This window comes from Salmo salar, chromosome ssa26, assembly GCF_905237065.1.
Source record: "Salmo salar chromosome ssa26, Ssal_v3.1, whole genome shotgun sequence".
Classification (NCBI taxonomy): Eukaryota; Metazoa; Chordata; class Actinopteri; order Salmoniformes; family Salmonidae; genus Salmo; species Salmo salar.
Window position 1 is genome coordinate 35,399,003 of NC_059467.1, and position 21,139 is coordinate 35,420,141.

Here is a 21,139-nt window from a genome sequence, read left to right on the forward strand (position 1 = left end):
TAGTGCTTTTAATAAGCGTTAGGCTTCAGCTGGTCACCTGCTTGAAAGGATAGTCTCTGAAAGAGGTAGTCCTTTAGTCACATTAACCGATTGTAAAGAATATGCTCTAACAGACTCATATAGTTTATTTTCATTTCAACCATTTGATGTCTGTGATGTACTAAGTGACTTGCTAAAGATCGATGTAAAATACATCCACAGGGGCTGATTCACTTGACCCCTTCTTATTACAGCTCTCTGTCCATAGTCGAGAGAAGTAGGGTTGCTGAGGGTGTTGCAGCTCCCCCTGAAAAATCTGAACAAATATATATATATATATTCATGTAATATTCATCTCTCTCTCTCTCTCCCTCTCTCTCTCTCTCATATATATAGATTAATACATAAAGGCGGAGATCCTTATGCTAATTACCGCCAATCTCCAAGTTATCTTGCCTAGCCAAGGTACTAGAATCCCTGACCAACTCCCAGCTACACATTTTTTTTAACATCTCACTCTATTCTAAATATGCACTAGTCTGGTTTTAGAGCTGGACATAGAACTGTTTCAGCTACTATGCTTGTTTTAGATTATGGGATTGCCTAGATCATAAAAAGCATTGTGCTGCCTGATTTATAGACCTTTCTAAGGCATTCAACACCGTTGACATTCCCTACTCATTCAAAAACTGTCAGAAATGGGCCTGGACAATAAGTATTTCAAATGGTTTAAGAGCGATCTGACAGACAGTACACAATGTGTGCTTTGTGATGGTGTCAAGTCTCATTTTCTCAATATTACGAAAGGTGAACAGCAGGGGTCGGTATTGGGACCTGTTCTTTTTAATGTTTATATAAATAATATTGGTCTATGTATTAAATCCTGTAATATTCATCTGTATGCAGACGATATGGTTATGTATGCCATTGCACCGACTGTTGACCAGAGCTGCGATCTGATTTTGTTGCATTACAGAAAGCCCTTGTTGATTTAAAACTTGAACTTAATGCAGGCAAAACTAAATATATGTTGTTCTCTAATTCACTGAAAAATGGATTGATAAAGATTTAACGTTTTAAAGCATACTGAGGTTAGTTAAAAGCTAAGATTTAAAGTGGGCTTCTTTTTTAGAAATAGATCTTGCCTCTCCATGAACAGCAGGAAGCAGATTATACAGTCAACTTTCCTGACAGTTCTTGATTATGGTGACACCATTTACCTGATTGCAGCAGCCAATACTCTTAGTCTTAAACCTTTGGATGCCGTCTACCATAACGCCCTTCACTTTATTACAGGTGACAGTTTTAATACTCATCACTCCATCCTTTATCAGAAGGTCATCTAGACCTCACTAAAATCCCGTACATCACTTCATTACTCCCTTCTTGTTCACAAAGCTCTGCTTCATAAGCTTCCAACATACCTCACTTCCCTGTTGAAATATAAAATTATGAGATACCAAATCCATTTGCAACTCGAGGTCCCACTTGTCTCCGCAAAGTTTGGTAAATCTGCCTTTAATTTGAACGTACCACAGTTATGGAATAACTTACAAAACAAATTCCACTGCTGTTGGATTCCCTGCTACCAATAGGGCAGTTTAAAAGTCTGTTGTTAAATGAGTTCACTGAAGTGTGCGATTGTTTCAATTGACTATTATAAGTTGTTGTAATAACCTAATGTCATGTATTTATATCTGTCTTGTAGTTCATTTTTTTATTTTTTAAGTTGTGTTGATGGATATTTTGTCCTCAGGGCACCATTGCAAATGAGTCACTGGTCTCAATTGGGCTCTCCTGATTAAATAAAAGTTTTAAAAACATTGTAGGACATGGAAAAATGTTGTCTGATGGATTTATATTGTACTACATAGAGTAGGCCTATGGCATTTAAATAGCCTAAATTCAAGATGGCCTTATAGTTCATCATCACTTTGCTCAGTGGTTTCCAACCTTTTTCAGTTACTCTACCAACAACTGAATTTTGCTCTGCCAGGACCAGGGGTCCTAATACCCCTGGTTGGGAACCACTGATCTTTGTGTGACGTGGTGAGGTTGGACCCAGGTGCAGAGAAGAAACCAGACGAGGGATCAGGGGTTAAGGATAAACATATTACTTTACTGAGAAACGGTAGCCGCAGGATCACAGTACACTTGAAAAACAACAAACAATATATCTCGCAAACTCACTCAGGAAACAACCGCACATGGTAACCAATTCAAGCTTCTGCAAAGGGACAACAGAAAACACACCTCTTTTAACTCTTTAGGGATAGGGGGCAGCATTGGGAAGTTTGGATGAAAAGCGTGCCCAGGGTAAACTGCCTGTTACTCAGGCCCAGAAGCTAGAATATGCATATAATTAGTAGATTTGGATAGAAAACACTCTAAAGTTTCCAAAAATGTTAAAATAATGTCTGTGAGTATAACAGAACTCATATGGTAGGCAAAAACCTGAGAAAAATCCAACCAGGAAGTGGGAATTCTGAGGATTGTAGTTTTCAAATGAATGCCTATCGAATATTCAGTGTCTGTGGGATCAGATTGCACTTCCTAAGGCTTCCACTAGATGTCAACAGTCTTTAGAAGTTGTTTCAGGCTTCTATTGTGAAAGGGGAGCGATAAGACCAGTCAAAGTAGTGGCTCAGCTGAAAGCCTTTAGTTTAGTCACGAGCGTGGCCGTGAGCGTGAGCTCCGTTCCCTTTCCTTTCTAATGAAAACAATGTTGTCCGGTTGAAACATTATTGAATATTTATGATAAAAACACCCTAAGGATTGATTAGAAACATCGTTTGACATGTTTCTACAAACTCAAATGGAACCTTTTTGAGTTTTCATCTAGACTTTGTGCCCGCGATTTGTGCATTTGGATTACTGGACTAAACGCACGAACAAAAAGGAGGTATTTGGACATAAAGATGAACTTTATTGAACAAAACAAACATTTATTGTCTAACATGGAGACCTGGGAGTGCCATCAGATGAAGATCATCAAAGGTAAGTGATTCATTTTAACGCTATTTCTGACTTTTGTGACACCTCTCCTTGGTTGGAAAATGGTTGTATGGTTTTTGTGGCTAGGCGCTGACCTAACATAATCGCATGGTGTGCTTTAGCCGTAAAGCCTTTTTGAAGTTAAGGCCATTTTTCTGGGATTAAAGGTCAAAAACGAAAATAGAGCGCTAATTTGACCGCTTCACGTCAAAGTACATTGTTAAGCTCGTCGTTTGAATGAGGAGACCAAGGTGGAGCGTGGTAGGCGTACATCATTTCCTTTAACAGGGAAACATAACAAGTAAATAGGACACCCCTGAGTGTTGTTAATGTCTCTAGGATGGTCTCTGTCAGTGCTTATCAGCCATTGGACATAAACAAGTTGGAAATCGCAAATTCAACAATGAGAGGTTTGGAAGGAATCAGTGACAGTGGCTAACGTTAACTGCAAGCATTGCAAAGAAATCACTAGCCTGCTATTCAGTGGAGTGGCTGTGTGGTCCCAAATCTGGGATTAAGAGGCTCTTTTCCAAGTTTAAAATGATAAACATTCAACATTGGCCATGCTGTCAATGAAACATGATTTGTGCCACGCTCAAAACAAGAGTTAACTCGGAATTGCGAAAAACTTGACTTCAGTGAGTTCAAGACACCTGGGAAATCAGGAATAAATGAGCTCCGACTGGGAAAATACGTTTTGAACGGTCATCCAACTTGGAATTGTGAATCTGGCCTTTTTCTACAGCTACGACCTTAAGATCAATGACATCAACATGATTCAATCGTTTTTTTCAGAGTTCCCAGTTGTTTTGAAAGCACCATAAATCCAGAGAATGCCAGACTTTGATGACAAAATTTGCCCACGAAGGACCATCGCACCACCTTTCTGTTCAAGTGAGCACAGCACAACAAGGTGAGTCAAAAAATGTATTGTATGCTGCTGCATAAATGATGTAATATGCCAGGGAGATATGTATACTGTAGCTAAGAAAGTAATACTAAGTGTTTGTTGTGTAGTAAGATGTTAGTAGCCCCTGTGCCCCACCCTAATTATTTGGTCTATTTACCCCTCTTAATTTCGCCTACTGTTCTGACTTGGTGGTGCACATGTGGCCTATAACCTGTTTTAGAGAAATGTAATCATAGAATGTTGTAAGAGCTTTCATTGTCTGCTTATATGCCTCCTTTATTAATCCTAAGGTTCTGACTTGGTGTACAGGGAGAACACAGCATCCCACTTTCTTTTTTTTCTCCCCCCATCCAAGATTTACATGATAAAATCACCATTGATCACGTGTCATGTTCAGGGATGTGAACTCCACTTGTGGGATCACGCGTCAACGACAGCAGTCAGAATAGACACCTTAGCGCCATAGGAAAGGGGATCTCAATGCTCTGCAGTCGCTTCCTCTCCTTGCTTCCTTCTCTTCATCCATACTGACCTGTGACACCTGGACAGGTAAAAGCAGATAGCCTGAGCCTTGGTTTCCCGACTTCTGCATTGTCAGTTAGGGAGGGAGAGAAGTGAGCCTTATTTTACGATTGAGATGCGCACAGGGTGCTGGCAGAATAGTAGTTCGCACCCAAGAAAATATATATTTGCTAGTTCTCTGAACATTTTCCTATATTACATGGTCTGAATGGAGAAACATGTTCTAATGTTTTTTAACAGATATAATTTTGTGTTTTATTTTCAGAAACAAATAATTATTTATGCGCGTCGACAGTGTAAGTAGAGCAATGAACGCGTCTGCTGGGACGGGAGTTTTTATCTTGTCCTTGACATCAATACCCATTTCCTTGTTCTTCAACTCTCTGATCTACACTAACAGGTGAGTAGGGATATTGTCGATAATATAGTTGTCATGTGTTTTGTGTTTTATTGTAGCCGTTAATAAACCTTATTATGCTAGATAGTGGATGATGCTATAGCCTAGTAGTTTTGTATGCAGTCTTGTATGCAATCTAGTTTAAAGGCATTAGTAATGTGTATCCTAGTTGATTTGATTCTTAGCAGTTTAGGCCTAATTAATTGAGCATTTTTTATTTCTAGCATTGAGACAGTCTTTTCGCTGGATCTACAACTGTTCTTATCTTGGCTGTATCTGCATGCTTTTTATTCAAGAAGAAGGCACCCAAAGACCCTTTATTCTATGGTGAGAGTTTACACTGTTTTCCTATACATTCACCAGTGTTTTCCTATGCAGGTATTGTCTATTTTAACTTAGACTTGTAGGTTTAGGCTAGTTTTATATACATACAGTATATCCAAAGTGACTTACAGTAGTGTATGCATACATTTTGATATGGGTGGCCCCAGTGGGAATCGAAAACCGACGATCCTGGACCTGGTGTTACAGGCGCTATGCTCTACCAACTGAGCCACAACGGGCTCTAACTTCGCTGTTGTACTCTTTGCTACACACACTAGACCAATGATTTTGCTGATTTTTGAAGAAGGTTTTACTTTGCTATGATTTTGTTATGTGTTTGTTAATTGAAGGAACTGATTGTAAGAGCATCTGCTAAATGACTATAATAACTCAAATAAGTCAAAGTAAAATGTAACTGTATTATTCAGTGTTCTCTTGTTCTGCCAGTGTTTGCAGTGTATGCATTCTTGAGTGTGGTAAACCTGATCATTGGTCTGGAGCAGGACATTATCATCGATGGTTTCATCACCTTCTATCTCAAAAATGCAAGTAAACATCCCTGTGGCGCACGCACGGGCGGACGGACACACATGGACCTAATGGACGCATGTATGGACACACACACACACACACACACACACACACACACACACACACACACACACACACACACACACACACACACACACACACACACACACACACACACACACACACACTACCTACAGTCCATGCCAATGAATACAGAAATGAAAACTGAAAACTGACCCATGCACTGAAGAACCCAATGAAAGCAGACTTTAACAGTGTTATGATAATATATCTTAATCATGTTCATTACAGGCAGACCCCTACATTAACACGGCCCATGGACACATGATCTCCTATTGGGATGGATGTGTCCACTATCTCATGTACCTGCTCATGGTTGCAGCTATAACCTGGGGGTATGTGCTTTACATTGACTTTATAGCCGTTTAGGAGACACATCCAAAGAGGTTTAGAAAAATAACATTTAAGTGAGTTTGTTAAGACTGTATAAGTAAGTTCAATGGAGTCTATTAAGACCGTATAACTAACTAAGTTCAATGGAGTCTGTTAAGACTTATATGTAAATTCAATGGAATCTGTTAAGACTATATAAGTAAGTTCAATGGAGTCTATTAAGACCATATAACTAAGTTCAATGGAATTGTTAAGACTATATAAGTAAGTTCAATGGAGTTTGTTTAAGCAATAAGGCTTGAGGAGGTGTGGTATATGGCCAATATACCACGGCTAAGGGCTGTTCTTAAGCACAACGCATTGCAGAGTGCCTGGGCACAGCCCTTAGCCGTGGTATACTGGCCATATACCACAAACCCCCAAGGTGCCTTATTGCTTTTATAAACTGGTTACCAACGTAATTAGAGCAGTAAAAATAATTGTTTTGTCATACCCGTGGTATACGGTCTGATATACCACGGCTGTCAGTAGGTGGATAAACAGCGATGGGTTTAACATCAGTAGGTGGATTAACAGCGATGGGTTTAACATCAGTAGGTGGATAAACAACGTTGGGTCTATTATCAGTAGATGGATTAACAGCGATGGGTTTAACATCAGTAGGTGGATCAACAGCGATGGGTTTAACATCAGTAGGTGGATTAACAGCGATGGATTTAACATCAGTAGGTGGATTAACAGCGATGGGTTTAACATCAGTAGGTGGATTAACAGCGATGGGTTTAACATCAGTAGGTGGATTAACAGCGATGGGTTTAACATCAGTAGGTGGATTAACAGCGATGGGTTTAACATCAGAAGGTGGATTAACAGCGATGGGTTTAACATCAGTAGGTGGATTAACAGCGATGGGTTTAACATCAGTAGGTGGATTAACAGCGATGGGTTTAACATCAGTAGGTGGATTAACAGCGATGGGTTTAACATCAGTAGGTGGATTAACAGCGATGGGTTTAACATCAGTAGGTGGATTAACAGCGATGGGTTTAACATCAGTAGGTGGATTAACAGCGATGGGTTTAACATCAGTAGGTGGATTAACAGCGATAGGTTTAACATCAGTAGGTGGATTAACAGCGATAGGTTTAACATCAGTAGGTGGATTAACAGCGATAGGTTTTACATCAGTAGGTGGATTAACAGCGATAGGTTTAACATCAGTAGGTGGATCAACAGCGATGGGTTTAACATCAGTAGGTGGATTAACAGCGATGGGTTTAACATCAGTAGGTGGATTAACAGCGATGGGTTTAACATCAGTAGGTGGATTAACAGCGATGGGTTTAACATCAGTAGGTGGATTAACAGCGATGGGTTTAACATCAGTAGGTGGATTAACAGCGATGGGTTTAACATCAGTAGGTGGATTAACAGCGATGGGTTTAACATCAGTAGGTGGATTAACAGCGATGGGTTTAACATCAGTAGGTGGATTAACAGCGATGGGTTTAACATCAGTAGGTGGATTAACAGCGATAGGTTTAACATCAGTAGGTGGATTAACAGCGATAGGTTTAACATCAGTAGGTGGATTAACAGCGATGGGCTTAACATCAGTAGGTGGATTAACAGCGATGTGTGTAACATCATTAGGTGGATTAACAGCGATAGGTTTAACATCATTAGGTGGATTAACAGCGATAGGATTAACATTAGGTGGATTAACAGCGATGGGTTTAACATCAGTAGGTGGATTAACAGCGATGGGTTTAACATCAGTAGGTGGATTAACAGCGATGGGTTTAACATCATTAGGTGGATTAACAGCGATAGGTTTAACATCATTAGGTGGATTAACAGCGATGGGTTTAACATCAGTAGGTGGATTAACAGCGATGGGTTTAACATCATTAGGTGGATTAACAGCGATAGGTTTAACATCATTAGGTGGATTAACAGCGATAGGTTTAACATCAGTAGGTGGATTAACAGCGATGGGTTTAACATCATTAGGTGGATTAACAGCGATAGGTTTAACATCATTAGGTGGATTAACAGCGATAGGTTTAACATCATTAGGTGGATTAACAGCGATGGGTTTAACATCAGTAGGTGGATTAACAGCGATGGGTTTAACATCAGTAGGTGGATTAACAGCGATGGGTTTAACATCAGTAGGTGGATTAACAGCGATGCGTGTAACATCAGTAGGTGGATTAACAGCGATAGGTTTAACATTAGGTGGATTAACAGCGATGGGCTTAACATCAGTAGGTGGATTAACAGCGATGGGTTTAACATCAGTAGTTGGATTAACAGCGATGGGTTTAACATCAGTAGATGGATTAACAGCGATAGGTTTAACATCAGTAGGTGGATTAACAGCGATAGGTTTAACATCAGTAGATGGATTAACAGCGATGGGTTTAACATCCGTAGGTGGATTAACAGCGATGGGCTTAACATCAGTAGGTGGATTAACAGCGATGGGTTTAACATCAGTAGGTGGATTAACAGCGATAGGTTTAACATCAGTAGGTGGATTAACAGCGATAGGTTTAACATCAGTAGGTGGATTAACAGCGATGGGCTTAACATCAGTAGGTGGATTAACAGCGATGTGTGTAACATCATTAGGTGGATTAACAGCGATAGGTTTAACATCATTAGGTGGATTAACAGCGATAGGTTTAACATTAGGTGGATTAACAGCGATGGGTTTAACATCAGTAGGTGGATTAACAGCGATGGGCTTAACATCAGTAGGTGGATTAACAGCGATGGGTTTAACATCATTAGGTGGAATAACAGCGATAGGTTTAACATCATTAGGTGGATTAACAGCGATGGGTTTAACATCAGTAGGTGGATTAACAGCGATGGGTTTAACATCATTAGGTGGATTAACAGCGATAGGTTTAACATCATTAGGTGGATTAACAGCCGATAGGTTTAACATCATTAGGTGGATTAACAGCGATGGGTTTAACATCAGTAGGTGGATTAACAGCGATGGGTTTAACATCAGTAGGTGGATTAACAGCGATGGGTTTAACATCAGTAGGTGGATTAACAGCGATGGGTTTAACATCAGTAGGTGGATTAACAGCAATGGGTTTAACATCAGTAGGTGGATTAACAGCGATGGGTTTAACATCAGTAGGTGGATTAACAGCGATGGGTTTAACATCAGTAGGTGGATTAACAGCGATGGGTTTAACATTAGTAGGTGGATTAACAGCGATGGGTTTAACATCAGTAGGTGGATTAACAGCGATAGGTTTAACATCAGTAGGTGGATTAACAGCGATAGGTTTAACATCAGTAGGTGGATTAACAGCGATAGGTTTTACATCAGTAGGTGGATTAACAGCGATAGGTTTAACATCAGTAGGTGGATCAACAGCGATGGGTTTAACATCAGTAGGTGGATTAACAGCGATGGGTTTAACATCAGTAGGTGGATTAACAGCGATGGGTTTAACATCAGTAGGTGGATTAACAGCGATGGGTTTAACATCAGTAGGTGGATTAACAGCGATGGGTTTAACATCAGTAGGTGGATTAACAGCGATGGGTTTAACATCAGTAGGTGGATTAACAGCGATGGGTTTAACATCAGTAGGTGGATTAACAGCGATGGGTTTAACATCAGTAGGTGGATTAACAGCGATAGGTTTAACATCAGTAGGTGGATTAACAGCGATAGGTTTAACATCAGTAGGTGGATTAACAGCGATGGGCTTAACATCAGTAGGTGGATTAACAGCGATGTGTGTAACATCATTAGGTGGATTAACAGCGATAGGTTTAACATCATTAGGTGGATTAACAGCGATAGGATTAACATTAGGTGGATTAACAGCGATGGGTTTAACATCAGTAGGTGGATTAACAGCGATGGGTTTAACATCAGTAGGTGGATTAACAGCGATGGGTTTAACATCATTAGGTGGATTAACAGCGATAGGTTTAACATCATTAGGTGGATTAACAGCGATGGGTTTAACATCAGTAGGTGGATTAACAGCGATGGGTTTAACATCATTAGGTGGATTAACAGCGATAGGTTTAACATCATTAGGTGGATTAACAGCGATAGGTTTAACATCAGTAGGTGGATTAACAGCGATGGGTTTAACATCATTAGGTGGATTAACAGCGATAGGTTTAACATCATTAGGTGGATTAACAGCGATAGGTTTAACATCATTAGGTGGATTAACAGCGATGGGTTTAACATCAGTAGGTGGATTAACAGCGATGGGTTTAACATCAGTAGGTGGATTAACAGCGATGGGTTTAACATCAGTAGGTGGATTAACAGCGATGCGTGTAACATCAGTAGGTGGATTAACAGCGATAGGTTTAACATTAGGTGGATTAACAGCGATGGGCTTAACATCAGTAGGTGGATTAACAGCGATGGGTTTAACATCAGTAGTTGGATTAACAGCGATGGGTTTAACATCAGTAGATGGATTAACAGCGATAGGTTTAACATCAGTAGGTGGATTAACAGCGATAGGTTTAACATCAGTAGATGGATTAACAGCGATGGGTTTAACATCCGTAAGTGGATTAACAGCGATGGGCTTAACATCAGTAGGTGGATTAACAGCGATGGGTTTAACATCAGTAGGTGGATTAACAGCGATAGGTTTAACATCAGTAGGTGGATTAACAGCGATAGGTTTAACATCAGTAGGTGGATTAACAGCGATGGGCTTAACATCAGTAGGTGGATTAACAGCGATGTGTGTAACATCATTAGGTGGATTAACAGCGATAGGTTTAACATCATTAGGTGGATTAACAGCGATAGGTTTAACATTAGGTGGATTAACAGCGATGGGTTTAACATCAGTAGGTGGATTAACAGCGATGGGCTTAACATCAGTAGGTGGATTAACAGCGATGGGTTTAACATCATTAGGTGGAATAACAGCGATAGGTTTAACATCATTAGGTGGATTAACAGCGATGGGTTTAACATCAGTAGGTGGATTAACAGCGATGGGTTTAACATCATTAGGTGGATTAACAGCGATAGGTTTAACATCATTAGGTGGATTAACAGCGATAGGTTTAACATCATTAGGTGGATTAACAGCGATGGGTTTAACATCAGTAGGTGGATTAACAGCGATGGGTTTAACATCAGTAGGTGGATTAACAGCGATGGGTTTAACATCAGTAGGTGGATTAACAGCGATGGGTTTAACATCAGTAGGTGGATTAACAGCGATAGGTTTAACATCAGTAGGTGGATTAACAGCGATAGGTTTAACATCAGTAGGTGGATCAACAGCGATGGGTTTAACATCAGTAGGTGGATTAACAGCGATGGGTTTAACATCAGTAGGTGGATTAACAGCGATGGGTTTAACATCAGTAGGTGGATTAACAGCGATGGGTTTAACATCAGTAGGTGGATTAACAGCGATGGGTTTAACATCAGTAGGTGGATTAACAGCGATGGGTTTAACATCAGTAGGTGGATTAACAGCGATGGGTTTAACATCAGTAGGTGGATTAACAGCGATGGGTTTAACATCAGTAGGTGGATTAACAGCGATAGGTTTAACATCAGTAGGTGGATTAACAGCGATAGGTTTAACATCAGTAGGTGGATTAACAGCGATGGGCTTAACATCAGTAGGTGGATTAACAGCGATGTGTGTAACATCATTAGGTGGATTAACAGCGATAGGTTTAACATCATTAGGTGGATTAACAGCGATAGGTTTAACATTAGGTGGATTAACAGCGATGGGTTTAACATCAGTAGGTGGATTAACAGCGATGGGTTTAACATCAGTAGGTGGATTAACAGCGATGGGTTTAACATCATTAGGTGGATTAACAGCGATAGGTTTAACATCATTAGGTGGATTAACAGCGATGGGTTTAACATCAGTAGGTGGATTAACAGCGATGGGTTTAACATCAGTAGGTGGATTAACAGCGATGGGTTTAACATCATTAGGTGGATTAACAGCGATAGGTTTAACATCATTAGGTGGATTAACAGCGATGGGTTTAACATCAGTAGGTGGATTAACAGCGATGGGTTTAACATCATTAGGTGGATTAACAGCGATAGGTTTAACATCATTAGGTGGATTAACAGCGATAGGTTTAACATCAGTAGGTGGATTAACAGCGATGGGTTTAACATCATTAGGTGGATTAACAGCGATAGGTTTAACATCATTAGGTGGATTAACAGCGATAGGTTTAACATCATTAGGTGGATTAACAGCGATGGGTTTAACATCAGTAGGTGGATTAACAGCGATGGGTTTAACATCAGTAGGTGGATTAACAGCGATGGGTTTAACATCAGTAGGTGGATTAACAGCGATGCGTGTAACATCAGTAGGTGGATTAACAGCGATAGGTTTAACATTAGGTGGATTAACAGCGATGGGCTTAACATCAGTAGGTGGATTAACAGCGATGGGTTTAACATCAGTAGGTGGATTAACAGCGATAGGTTTAACATCAGTAGGTGGATTAACAGCGATGGGTTTAACATCAGTAGTTGGATTAACAGCGATGGGTTTAACATCAGTAGGTGGATTAACAGCGATAGGTTTAACATCAGTAGGTGGATTAACAGCGATAGGTTTAACATCAGTAGATGGATTAACAGCGATGGGTTTAACATCCGTAGGTGGATTAACAGCGATGGGCTTAACATCAGTAGGTGGATTAACAGCGATGGGTTTAACATCAGTAGGTGGATTAACAGCGATAGGTTTAACATCAGTAGGTGGATTAACAGCGATAGGTTTAACATCAGTAGGTGGATTAACAGCGATGGGCTTAACATCAGTAGGTGGATTAACAGCGATGTGTGTAACATCATTAGGTGGATTAACAGCGATAGGTTTAACATCATTAGGTGGATTAACAGCGATAGGTTTAACATTAGGTGGATTAACAGCGATGGGTTTAACATCAGTAGGTGGATTAACAGCGATGGGCTTAACATCAGTAGGTGGATTAACAGCGATGGGTTTAACATCATTAGGTGGATTAACAGCGATAGGTTTAACATCATTAGGTGGATTAACAGCGATGGGTTTAACATCAGTAGGTGGATTAACAGCGATGGGTTTAACATCATTAGGTGGATTAACAGCGATAGGTTTAACATCATTAGGTGGATTAACAGCGATAGGTTTAACATCAGTAGGTGGATTAACAGCGATGGGTTTAACATCATTAGGTGGATTAACAGCGATAGGTTTAACATCATTAGGTGGATTAACAGCGATAGGTTTAACATCATTAGGTGGATTAACAGCGATAGGTTTAACATCAGTAGGTGGATTAACAGCGATGGGTTTAACATCAGTAGGTGGATTAACAGCGATGGGTTTAACATCAGTAGGTGGATTAACAGCGATGGGTTTAACATCAGTAGGTGGATTAACAGCGATGGGTTTAACATCAGTAGGTGGATTAACAGCGATGGGTTTAACATCAGTAGGTGGAATAACAGCGATGGGTTTAACATCAGTAGGTGGATCAACAGCGATGGGTTTAACATCAGTAGGTGGATTAACAGCGATGCGTGTAACATCAGTAGGTGGATTAACAGCGATAGGTTTAACATTAGGTGGATTAACAGCGATGGGCTTAACATCAGTAGGTGGATTAACAGCGATGGGTTTAACATCAGTAGGTGGAATAACAGCGATGGGTTTAACATCAGTAGGTGGATCAACAGCGATGGGTTTAACATCAGTAGGTGGATTAACAGCGATGCGTGTAACATCAGTAGGTGGATTAACAGCGATAGGTTTAACATTAGGTGGATTAACAGCGATGGCCTTAACATCAGTAGGTGGATTAACAGCGATGGGTTTAACATCAGTAGGTGGATTAACAGCGATAGGTTTAACATCAGTAGGTGGATTAACAGCGATGGGTTTAACATCAGTAGGTGGATTAACAGCGATGGGTTTAACATCCGTAGGTGGATTAACAGCGATGGGCTTAACATCAGTAGGTGGATTAACAGCGATGGGTTTAACATCAGTAGCTGGATTAACAGCGATAGGTTTAACATCAGTAGTTGGATTAACAGCGATAGGTTTAACATCAGTAGGTGGATTAACAGCGATGGGCTTAACATCAGTAGGTGGATTAACAGCGATGTGTGTAACATCATTAGGTGGATTAACAGCGATAGGTTTAACATCATTAGGTGGATTAACAGCGATAGGTTTAACATTAGGTGGATTAACAGCGATGGGTTTAACATCAGTAGGTGGATTAACAGCGATGGGCTTAACATCAGTAGGTGGATTAACAGCGATGGGTTTAACATCATTAGGTGGATTAACAGCGATAGGTTTAACATCATTAGGTGGATTAACAGCGATGGGTTTAACATCAGTAGGTGGATTAACAGCGATGGGTTTAACATCATTAGGTGGATTAACAGCGATAGGTTTAACATCATTAGGTGGATTAACAGCGATAGGTTTAACATCAGTAGGTGGATTAACAGCGATGGGTTTAACATCATTAGGTGGATTAACAGCGATAGGTTTAACATCATTAGGTGGATTAACAGCGATGGGTTTAACATCAGTAGGTGGATTAACAGCGATGGGTTTAACATCAGTAGGTGGATTAACAGCGATAGGTTTAACATCATTAGGTGGATTAACAGCGATAGGTTTAACATCAGTAGGTGGATTAACAGCGATGGGTTTAACATCAGTAGGTGGATTAACAGCGATGGGTTTAACATCAGTAGGTGGATTAACAGCGATGGGTTTAACATCAGTAGGTGGATTAACAGCGATGGGTTTAACATCAGTAGGTGGAATAACAGCGATGGGTTTAACATCAGTAGGTGGATCAACAGCGATGGGTTTAACATCAGTAGGTGGATTAACAGCGATGCGTGTAACATCAGTAGGTGGATTAACAGCGATAGGTTTAACATTAGGTGGATTAACAGCGATGGGCTTAACATCAGTAGGTGGATTAACAGCGATGGGTTTAACATCAGTAGGTGGATTAACAGCGATGGGTTTAACATCAGTAGGTGGATTAACAGCGATGGGTTTAACATCAGTAGGTGGATTAACAGCGATGGGTTTAACATCAGTAGGTGGATTAACAGCGATAGGTTTAACATCAGTAGGTGGATTAACAGCGATAGGTTTAACATCAGTAGGTGGATTAACAGCGATAGGTTTAACATCAGTAGGTGGATTAACAGCGATAGGTTTAACATCAGTAGGTGGATTAACAGCGATGGGTTTAACATCAGTAGGTGGATTAACAGCGATGGATTTAACATCAGTAGGTGGATTAACAGCGATGCGTGTAACATCAGTAGGTGGATCAACAGCGATGGGTTTAAAACATCAGTAGGTGGATTAACAGCGATGGACTTAACATCAGTAGGTGGATTAACAGCGATGCGTGTAACATCAGTGCTCCATTATCGGTTAGACCGGCCATAGCCAGGTGTACCGCGGGTCAGAGAACTAACGTAGCAGGTTAGGAGAATTAACATAGCAGGTTAGGATAATTAACCTAGCAAGTTAGGATAATTAACATAGCAGGTTAGGATAATTAACCTAGCAGGTTAGGATAATTAACATAGCAGGTTAGGATAATTAACATAGCAGGTTAGGATAAATAACCTAGGAGGTTAGGAGAATTAACATAGCAGGTTAGGATAAATAACCTAGCAGGTTAGAATAATTAACGTAGCAGGTTAGGAGAATTAATGTGGCAAATTAGGAGAATTAACGTGGCAGGTTAGGAGAATTAAAGTGGCAGGTTAGGAGAATTAACGTAGCAGGTTAGGAGAATTAATGTGGCAGGTTAGGATAATTAACGTAGCAGGTTAGGATAACTAACGTGGCAGGTTAGGAGAATTAACGTGGCAGGTTATGAGAATTAATGTAGCAAATTAGGAGAATTAACGTGGTAGGTTAGGAGAATTAAAGTGGCAGGTTAGGAGAATTAATGTAGCAGGTTAGGAGAATTAATGTGTCAGGTTAGGATAATTAATGTAGCAGGTTAGGATAATTAATGTGGCAGGTTAGGAGAATTAACGAAGCAGGTAAGGATAATTAACTTGGCAGATTAGCAGAATTAACGTGGCAGGTTAGGAGAATTAACGTAGCAGGTTAGGAGAATTAACGTGGCAGGTTAGGATAATTAACGTAGCAGGTTAGGAGAATGAATATAGTATGTTAGGATAATTAACGTGTCAGGTTAGGAGAATGAGGTTAAGGTTAGGAAAAGGGTTAGGTTTAGCTAAAATGCTACAGTTGTCAACAATCGACTCGTCGTGCCGCCCAATCAGCCACACAAAACGGTCTTGAGTGGCAACAAATCTACCCTATTTGCTGATTCGCTTTCCACACACCCACTTCTGTTAATCCTCCCACTTCTGTTGACACGCCCACTTTCAGACACGCCATGTATGCAGTTACCCATGACTCACTACTTACCTCAAACTATATAGTAGGACCCCTTTTAACCTCTATAGCTGCGTTTACACAGGCAGCCCAATTCTGATCTATTTTCCACTAATTGTTTTTTTTAACCATTCACATCAAATCTTTTCACATATTTTTCAGAGCTGATCTGATTGGTCAAAAGGCCAATTAGTGGAAAACAGATCAGAATTGTGCTGCCTGTGTAAACGCAGCCTATTATGTCTCTGCTGTGTCCTAGATGATAGTGAACATGCTTTACTCCGGTCCGTACTACATCATTGCGCTCTACGGGCTGCTCGTGCCTGGGTGTGAGTGGATGCCTGACCTCACTCTGGTCCACTCTGGGGCAATAGCACAGGTGAGTGGGGAGCATAGAAATATAACTGGAATGAAATTACTATTTTTATTCTAGTCATTCTATTTCTATGGTGGGGGAGTAGACCTGGTTTAAAACAGTATTTGTTTGCTTTTAAAATTGCTTTCAGAGTTTGATTGAGCCTACCTTGAGTGCTAGATGGGTGAGATTTGCACTTATGGGACTGTGGCATTGGTTTCATTGTCAGGGAAGTTCAATGAAGCTCAGTTTAAGTTTGACAGGTGATACAAATACTATTTGAACCCAGGTCCTATGGTAACTAATTGCAGCTTTGAATATTAGCCAGTTTTTCTCTCTCTGGCACAGAAAGCAGTGACAATTGCCCGCTGATTGCTATAAAAAGAAGTAAGGTGAAGTTCCCCTTCCTATATGCTGATCTTGGGTCAGTTGTGCATTTTCCCCACTATAGGTCAAAGTTAGGGTTGGGGGAGAGGATCCTAGATCTATACCTAGGGAATATTACAGCTATACAAATTCCAGTGTGGTTGTAGATAAATTATGTGAATGACTGTTGCTCTGCACATGGTTAACTCATCTGTATTCCTGTGGACAAGCTGTAGTACTGCAGAGGCCAGTGCGCGCGTGCACACACACACACACACACACACACACACACACACACACACACACACACACACACACACACACACACACACACACACACACACACACACACACACACACACACACGCACACACGCACACACACACAAATACACACACAGTCTGATTAGTGCTATAAATACTTGGGTTTCTAAGGTACTCTCCCTAACAAGGGCTCAGGGAGCGCTCTGTGTATGGCCAGTATTGATGCATCCCCAAGGACCGGTGATATTTGCTAAAGCAACTGACCCACAGTGTGCAGGCTTTTGTTCCATTATTGTGCTAAACAACACACCTGATTCAACTGATCAACAAATCATCACACCGTGTCTTGATGAATTGAATCAGCTTTTAGTCACACACAGATAGACATTGGACTGACACATTCTTTCTCAGGTGGATTTACCTTGCTTGCAGACCTATTTCCCTTTGGGTACAATACATTTTGGTTGATTGATTGGTTGATCGGTCAAAATGTGTGTATGTGTACCACTAAAAGCTTATTTAAAGATCACGTGTGTAGTTGGAAGCAGCAAACGAAACAGTGAGCGGCTGCCTTTGCTTTGTTGTGAAGCCAGTAGGCTGTCCTGTGCCATCAGTCCCAAGAGAGACAAAAGCTGGGGCCATCTTTAGACACAGCAGGCACGTTGCCTAACCAGGCTAAATATAGAGGTAGAGAGAGGCCGAGTGGACGGACAGACAGACAGACAGACAGACAGACAGACAGACAGACAGACAGACAGACAGACAGACAGACAGACAGACAGACAAGCAGGAAAACAGGCATGTAGACAAGCAGGAAAACAGGCAGACAGACAGACAGGCAGACAGACAAGCAGACAGACAGACAGGCTCATACATCTTGTTTCAATGCCTCTCCATGCTAGGAATGACAGCAGTAGGCTACAGGGAAATAGGCCCAGTACAGAGATTGATAGTGTAGAGATATTCCACGCATGATACTGACAGAATATGACAGTGAACAGCTCAGGAGAGTGTAGGTCTATGCTATGGTACAGGGTTCATAGAAGACGTATGGTATGCTTGTACAGTATATAGAAGAAAAGTTTCTGAATTTATTCAACACCAGATGCGTACCAAGAAATCCAGCTATTCTAGTGTATCTTCCAGCTTTCATGTTGAGATTGTCAAAGCGGATCCTTCATTTTTTAAAATTCTTTCTCCTCCTCATCTTCTACCTCTTTCTTTCTCCCTCTCCACTTCTTGTTCTTATACTCTCTCTGTCTTATCTTGTCTTCTCTTCTCCTCAGGCCCAGTTGTCCCACATCGGTGCATCTCTCCACACGCGGACGTGGTTCTCCTACAGAGTACCAGTTGACAGCCAGATTGTCTTTCTATTAGTCAACGCCCTGTATGCCATCGTACCCCAAGCCCTCTGCTACCGCTGTGTCACTAGCCCTGCCTTCTTCCTCAGAGACCAACAAAATGACAAGAAGACTGACTGAAGGAACTGGTGGACTGACCGACTGGCTGGCTGGCTGACCGACTCAGGCCCTGACTACACAGAAACCAGTCCAAAAGTATCTCTCTGCCTAGCATAATCTGGTGGCCAGTCTGTTTCATGTTCTGCACTGGCCAACTCCAAGTGTAGTATATTCAATACTCACAACTGTACTCTTTAGTGTATACTACTGTAGTCTCACTGCTGTACTCTACTGGCAGCAACACAACAGTAATGAGACTTAAAAACAGCATCCAAGCATATCTTGCTCAGTGGTACATTCCTTTACATAGAAAGAAAACTTGATACCTTTACTCTTCATTTCTGTTTGTCAGTGACTAGTCTTAGCCTATTATGGGACTGATTTAGGATCAGTGTAGCCTTTTAGATTGCAATGAATAACAGGTTTGTTGTCATAAAATGCGATATGGTGAATCAAAATAGATTGTGTTATGTTTAAAGGTGTTTGGAGAGGATTCAAGGACTAGTTTTGTGGACGCAATATTTGGATATTTGTGTCTAATTTATATTTTCAAGTGTTAAAAACCTGAAATAAATCTTGATTTGTAGAATCTGATTTGTGTTTTCTGGCTCTGTTGGTGCTCTTGCATGTGAGATGTCCGTGTTATCCAAATAATACGTGTTTGCAAACACTGAGTGCATTCCAATGAGTTTATTCTGTAAAAGTCTTGTCCATAAACAGCAAAAAACAGTTTACTATAAACTACAAACCTTTAAAATGTAAAACATGTTCTAATTCCGAGCATTAACAAAGATTGAAATGTTTAAATAAAAAAAATGAAAATGTAGGAGTTTACATTTCACACAGTATTATAATCAACTATCATCAAAAAAATAAATAGAATATATTTTTCATAAAGACATAGGAAGGAGAGCAGGCTACTGGCATACCATTGATGGGAGTGTGTAACAGTAAGTTTGGAAGCTGAACCAAGGCAGAAAACACAATTTTCCAGTATGCCAGACGCCAACTTTACACCAAACACTAAAGCTGCATTCATGACAAGTCGGAAACTCTGAAAATATGACTTGTGAACTCGGAGCAACGAGTTGTGTGCATTTACGTGCCTTGAACTCGTTGAGAACGCTGATAGCTTAATGGCAAACAAGCTGCGTCAATAATTTTGTAAACAAATTATAGTGTTAAAAAAAACATAAATAGCCCGTTTTTTAATAATAATTAGTGGTTTGTTGTTGCATTTAACTGCCAAAAATGTCATTATCGAGGTACTTTCCTTAGTAGGTGATGTCAGAGGTCAGCACAGGAATGATACCCGAATTTCCCACTTGTAAATAGTTCGAGGGCAGTTCAAATGTTTTTTTCACTCGGAAGCTTGTATTTCTGAGTTTCCAACATGTCATAAATGCCTCAGGATGAAAACCAATATATCGTCTGAGAAAGGTGCTTGCAAACATGGTTGTGTTATGTCTTTTTTTCTCCTTCACTGCACTGTGGAAGAAGTGTGAATGGAAAAACAGCAGGTATACTGAACAAATATATAAACGCAACATGCAACAATTTCAAAGATTTTACTGAGTTTATATAAACGCAACATGCAACAATTTCAAAGATGTTACTGAGTTACAGTTCATATAAGGAAATCAGTCAATTTAAATGCATTAATTAGGCCCTAATCTATGGATTTCACATGAGTGGGCAGGGGCGCAGCCATGAGACCAGCCACCTGGACAGCCAATCAGAATGAGTTTTTCCCCACAAAAGGGCTTTTTTACAGACAGAAATACACCTCAGTTTCATCAGCTGTCCAGGTGGCTGGTCTCAGATGATCCCGCAGGTGAAGAAGCTGGATGTGGAGGTCCTGGGCTGGTGTGGTTACACACGGTCTGCGGTTGTGAGGCTGGTTGGACGTACTGCCAAATTCTCTAAAATGACGTTGGAGGCGGCTTATGGTAGAGAAATTAACATTCAATTCTCTGGCAACAGCTCTGTGGACATTCCTGCAGTCAGCATGCCAATTGCACGCTCCCTCAAAACTTGCGACATCTGTGACATTGTGTTGTGTGACAAACTTTTATTGTCCCTAGCACAAGGAGCACCTGTGTAACGCTAATTTAACCTCTTGAGCATCTGATCCCGTTAGCGGGATCAAAATCCAGCG

General features: G+C 40.6%; 1 pseudogene; it reads left to right on the forward strand.

The window, feature by feature from the left end:
* Positions 1–4,424: 4,424 nt before the first annotated feature.
* On the forward strand, positions 4,425–19,813 carry LOC106587710 (transmembrane 6 superfamily member 1-like; annotated as a pseudogene).
* Positions 19,814–21,139: the final 1,326 nt, after the last annotated feature.